The 6,095-nt window shown below is 36.8% G+C and overlaps 1 pseudogene; it reads right to left on the bottom strand.

Annotated features, from left to right (window-relative positions):
• Positions 1 to 5,433, bottom strand: LOC122702067 (annotated as a pseudogene).
• Positions 5,434 to 6,095: the final 662 nt, after the last annotated feature.

Here is a 6,095-nt window from a genome sequence, read left to right on the forward strand (position 1 = left end):
CTAGAGATGGTCTCCATGTATCAGCCGAAAAGTAAAAACAAGAGTGCAGCCGGTCATTCCAGAAGACTCATGTGATGTTGTCAAGTTTCCAAGAAAGGTAAAAAAGCCCCAACACTGATGGAAGCAAGAGGCTTCTGTTATCTGGAGATTAGACATATTTATGGGAAAAACAAGAGACCTGTAACTCTGGTGACCCGTGAGATGATTTGAAGAAATCATGGTTCTTTCATTTATTCAACAAAACTGAAGTGATGTATTATTGTAAGCCAAGCATTAAACTAGGTTTTGGAGAATCAAACATGAAAATATAATCCTAATATTCCTTGAGTCATTTATATGGCTTTTGTTGAGGATATAAGCAAACAAATGTATTAATATAGGTGTTTTTAGGTCTTGCTCTTCTTATTTTACACACTACCTATTAGTGACATCTTCCACTCCTTTAAATTCAGCATACACACATAAGCAGTTGGTTTCCAGTTCTTTATTGTTACTCAGCTTTGTCTTTTAAATACATATTAATATATTCATTAGTAAATGAGCCAAAGGAATCAGTAATTTTGAATGTCTAATATGTAACATTATTCACCAACCAAGTTGTCTCCTCTTTTACTCCATTTTCATAATGTTACCAGTACGTACTCACTGTCCAAAAACTAGAGCATTTTCCTGCACTTTAGTCTCTACTGAGTCTGTTTAATCAGATCCTTAATATTTTTTAGCCATCTAACCTCCTTATCACATTTAATGTTTTTATTTCTTTGAACTGGTATGTACCACTGTATTTAATCTCTTTTACTTCAGATTTATTTCCTTTATGTCACCAAAAACTAGGACAACATCTCAGTCTCAAAGGAAAAAAAGATTCCCTCTGCATTATGGCTATTTTGTGTATGTGACAAAAATCAAATTAAAGTAGAATAGAGAAAGAATTCCAGGTGGTATTAGTGGTAAGAATCTGCCTGCAATGTAGGAGGCACAGAAGGCTAGGGTCAAAGATTCCCCTGGAGAAGAAATGGCAACCCACTCCAGTATTCCTCCCTGGAGAATCTCATGGACAGAGGAGTCTGGTGGGCTACAGTCCATGGGGTCCCAAAGAACCAGCATGACTTAGCACACACGGAGCACAAAGAATAAAGGATGGGGTGGAGGCGATTGCAGTTTTAATTTTAGTTTACTTTGAAACTCAAATATTGTCCTCAGAATCTGATCTGTGTCTTCCTCCAATTCTATTTATTCAATCTACATTGACTGTTTCCCTCAGTTTCTGAAGGAAACATAAACTTCCTGATTAAACTCTTGAAGTTCTTGTCCAGTTATAGCAAAACATTTGAATGTCTTCAGCCCTTAGCCTATAGGATCAGATGCCAATATTAAAAGCACCACTGCGTAGTTGCTGGAAGGAAATGAAGCCATGCTGCAGGAATTTCTATTTTTACTGAAACTAAGCTGATATTAATCTGAAGTAGAACAGGATAGGACAGGAAATACATTGAAATTACTGGAGCAACCACCAAGTAAAAGCTAAAGAAATACAATGAGAAAATAGGAAAACAAAATTTTACATAAGAAATACCTGTTTAACACAAAAGAAGGTAATTAAGGAGAAAAAGAAAAATGAAAACTACAGTAGCCCAATAGAAGGCAAACACCAAAATACTAAATTTAAATATAAATGTATCAATAATAGCATTAAATGTCATGTGTTAATGCCTCAATTGAAATTAGAAATTGTTGACCTGGATAACAAGAAAAATTCAAATACTGCTATTTATAAGAGACATAATCAAAGCACAAAAGGACAAAAGTAAAAGAGATTACATGCAAGCAGTAATCAAAAAACAGGTCAAACATTTATATTAATATTAAACAAGATAGACTTTAAGATAAATGTTATGAGAGAATGAGAGGGAAATGTTATGATAAAAAGTTCAGTACATTAAACAAATATTCCAATTATAAATGTAAATGCACCTAACAGCAGAGCTTCAAAGTATTCAAAGCAAAAATAAAAGGAGAAATACATGATTCCATAATAACAGTTTCAGATTTCAATAGCTCAGTCTCAATAATGAGAGAACAGCCTATATGGAAAACCATCAAATTTATAGAAGACATGCATTATATTATCAACCAAATTGACCTAAGTGACAACTACAACCATATTACCCAATGAATGAGGAACACATCATGTTTTTAAATTCATAGCAAAAATTTTTCTGAACATCCAGTATCTTAGGTCATAAACAAATGTCAATAAACTTAAAAGTTTGAACTAATGAAAAGCATACTTCTCTGATTACCACAGAATTACAGCTGAAATCCAGAGCAGAAGTGAAATTCAAAAATGACCAAGCATTTTGCCATTAACACCACACTTTAAAATATCCAAGTTTTAACAAACAAACCAAAAAAGAAAACTGCAAAGAAAATTTGCGAATAACTTGAATTGAGTAAAGATTAAAGCTAAACAATCAAAATGTATAAAATATGATTAATTAAATGCACTTATATCATTAAACACTATATCAGAAGAAATGGTCTCAAATCAGTGATCTACGTTTCCAATTCAAGAAACTAAGAAAGAAGAGTAAATTAAACTAGCACTCGCACACACACACACACATGCACACACAAATACATCTACACACACAGAGAGAAAACGGTAAATGTAAGTGTAGAAATAAATAAATAATAAAAGCTTTAAAATAGACAAAATAGCCAAAGAATATGTTTTTTAAATCAATAAATTAACAAAACATAACTAAATGCTGATCAAGAAAAAAGTGAAAAAGCAAATTACCAAAATCAGGCATAAAAGAGGAGACATTACTGTGAATATTGCAGAAATTTAGGGGATAATAAAGAATCACTATACCTAATTTTATGCCTACAAACCATACAACTTAGAATAGACAAATCCATACAAAGAGATACAAAAACTGACTCCAGGATTGTAAAAGATCTAAATAATCCTAAAACAAGTAAAATATTTTAAACACTTTAAATAAGAAATAACCAGAGTGAGATAGTTTCTCTAGTGAATTCCATTGAATATTTAAAGAATAAATAAGAATCTTTCAAAAATTTTCTTCAGAAACAGAGAAAGTGGGAAAAAAAATCTCAACAGGTTGAGGAGAAAAAAAAAGCCTCTTGTCATCTGAAATGAATTTGTCTGTGGCAAAGCTGGAACATGTAGAGGGATCTGATAAGTGCTGAATACTAGATCGCAGATAACAGGAGCCTTTAGAAAACCATCAAACACAGTTAATTTTCTCTCCACAAAGTTCTGCACTGAATATTTTATTCTTAAAAAAGAATAAAAATTTCCCTTGTTATTCCTGCGTTAGATTCCTGCATTAACTTATTCTTACAGCCTCTGAAATAGAGGAAGGGAAGGGGGACTGTAGGTTCAAAAGCAACCTTAGTGACAACAGCAGAAAGACACAGCAACACAGAAGAGAAGGAAATTTTCTCTTCATTTCCCTCATGTCTCAGATGCTGAGGCTTCTTCCCCAGTCTTACCTGCATCATCTCAATGGTTGACCTCTGCAACTGATGCTCCATGTATGAGATGAGCTCGCTCACAAACTGGTTCTGCTGGACTAGCTTATTCTCAGAGTCAGCCAGGTTATGTAGACCAGCTTCTTCCTCAGTCTTCAGATTTTGCAGTTACTTCAGCTTCTCACTGTCCAGGATCTCTCTCAGTTTTTAAAACTCTGTCTGAATATTTTCTCTTTCATGCTGTATTAGATTCTTCAGGAATGAGGAAAGAGAGAGAGAGGAGGAGGAACATTTCTTGGGGAACATAACTTTTCCTGTTGTTTTTTTTTTCCTCTCCATCACATTTCAAAATAATGGCCTCAAGTCTGCATTACTGAGGTCAACTCTGAGTCCAAATGGAATTTTGGGAGATATGACTTGGACATTACACAGCTGTCCGGGACACTTGTGCCTCCTTGGATTGCTCCTGACCCCTTCCCTCCACCATCTGCCAAAAAGCTGACACTGAGGGTGAACCAAGAACCATTACCAGGTGTCTCCCCAAGACTAATAGATAGGACAGGAATGGGTATGAAATTCCCTAATCATCCTCACAAGAGAGTCCCTCTATATGAATACCTCCCTTCCACTATCTATGTTCATTTGTGATATATTCACTTTTCAGCACTCGTTCCTATCAGGGAAAGGACAAAGAAAAGGACAAGTCAAATGACATAGCTATCAGGGAACAAAGAAAAGGCAGCTCCTTGTGACCAATCCAAGGTCTTGCCCAGATGTCTAACTTCTTCAGGAAGTATCTCCTCATACCTTCCAGGTAGAAATCTCTTCTTGAATTTCATCTTCCAACATCTCAACTTTCTGCTGTTCCCACTTTAGTCTCTGCAAAGATTCCTGGAGTTTCCCCTGTGAGAAAAGAATCACACCAGAGTCAATCTATGGGCTATCTCACCATCACTATAGAGGATAAATGAGGAAAGATTGAGTCTGATTTCCAAGGAGAATAGACTTTACAGAAACTGAGAGCAACATTTAGAATCTGTGATGTGGAAAGAAAAATTTGAGGTAGAATATGTGTCCTTTATGACTCAAACAGTAAAAGTCACTATACACTTGCCAAGAGAAGATTGATTTCTTTTATTCTGGAAGAAATCTGATCCTGCAGCAGGGAAACATCTTACACATTAATCCAGCAAGTGTCTTAGTTACTCCTCCGGTTCAAAGGGGTAATGGGAGCTTCTCCTAGGTACCAGATCTCCATGTATTAACACAAGGAACATGAATGTCTACTTCTGGCTAAGAGTCTGCACATAGAGTTAAAACGTTATAATTGGGGGAATGCACAGAAATGTTTCTCTGACATCAGAAGGTGGGCATAAGAAGAGAAGAGATCATAGGTCTCAGGTTCTTGATGGCCAAGTAATTAAACCCTAATGCAAAATAGACATTTCCCCTAAATTACCGCTTTCTTACCAGTCTTCCCTCTCTTTTGGCCTCTTACCTGGTACTTCTGGACAACCTCCTCCATGAGGAATGTGTGGTGACTACAGTGCTCCTGAGACCACTCACAAAGTCAGCAAATGACCTTCCCATCTTTCTCATAGAAGAGCAGGAATTTCTCTCTTGCTCCTCCAGGCTCACCTTGAAATCTCTGAACCTCTCTACTTACATTGGCGAGGTGCCAATTAGGCCTCAGGTTTCCAAGCTCGTGACTGGTTCTGCACACAGAGCAGCTACACTCTTTCTTTTGCTTGATCATGGACCCCCCTTGTTGTTTGCACTGATGCAAGCGCTTTTTTTGCACCAAGTGTGACCATAGTTAAGGCTCAGGGGTTCTGTCAGAAGCTTCAGGCAAATGGGGCAAGTCATCTCCTCCTGTAGGTTCACCAGTTTTCCTGAAGCCACAGTAACTGTCCCCCTGCTCCTACCCATCCTGACTTCTGAGGGTTCTCTTGTCCACAGATCCTTGTGTAATTGGGAAAGATAATTGGGGTAGAGTTAAGAAAGGTAGAAATACATGATATCAGTTGCTGCTTATAAATCAAATACAGGCCAAGGTTAAATTACTGAAGGATATAAAAAGAAACATGCAAAAACAAGGATCCCAGTGACCTGGCCAAAAGAACATTTCATAATAATGTTAAATACTTTACTATCAGTTCATAGTTTGTATCATGTGGCAAATTCCATACGTATCTGTGCAGTGATTCTTGCTATTTAATTTTACTAAACAAAAGTTGTCCTGATACGTTTTCTACTAAGATACTTTATGACCCGCCATCCATCCTACTTTTTCTTTCCCATGCCCAGGAAGCATCCTCGATATAAAAAAGCTGAAAACACTTAAAGCCTTTGGGTTTTTATATCCACTCTTCTCTCAGCATTGGATGCTGCCACTGATACCAGTATCACTCTTATACCTCAGTAAACTCTCTCCTAACCAGTCAATCCTATAGGATATCAGTCCTGAATATTCACTGGAAAGACTGATGCGGAAGCTGAAGCTCCAGTACTTTAGCCACCTGAGGCAAAGAACTGACTCATTGGAAAAGACTCTGATGCTGGGAAAGATTGAAGGCAAGAGGAGAAGGGAA

Source organism: Cervus elaphus, chromosome 1 (assembly GCF_910594005.1).
Source record: "Cervus elaphus chromosome 1, mCerEla1.1, whole genome shotgun sequence".
NCBI lineage: Eukaryota > Metazoa > Chordata > Mammalia > Artiodactyla > Cervidae > Cervus > Cervus elaphus.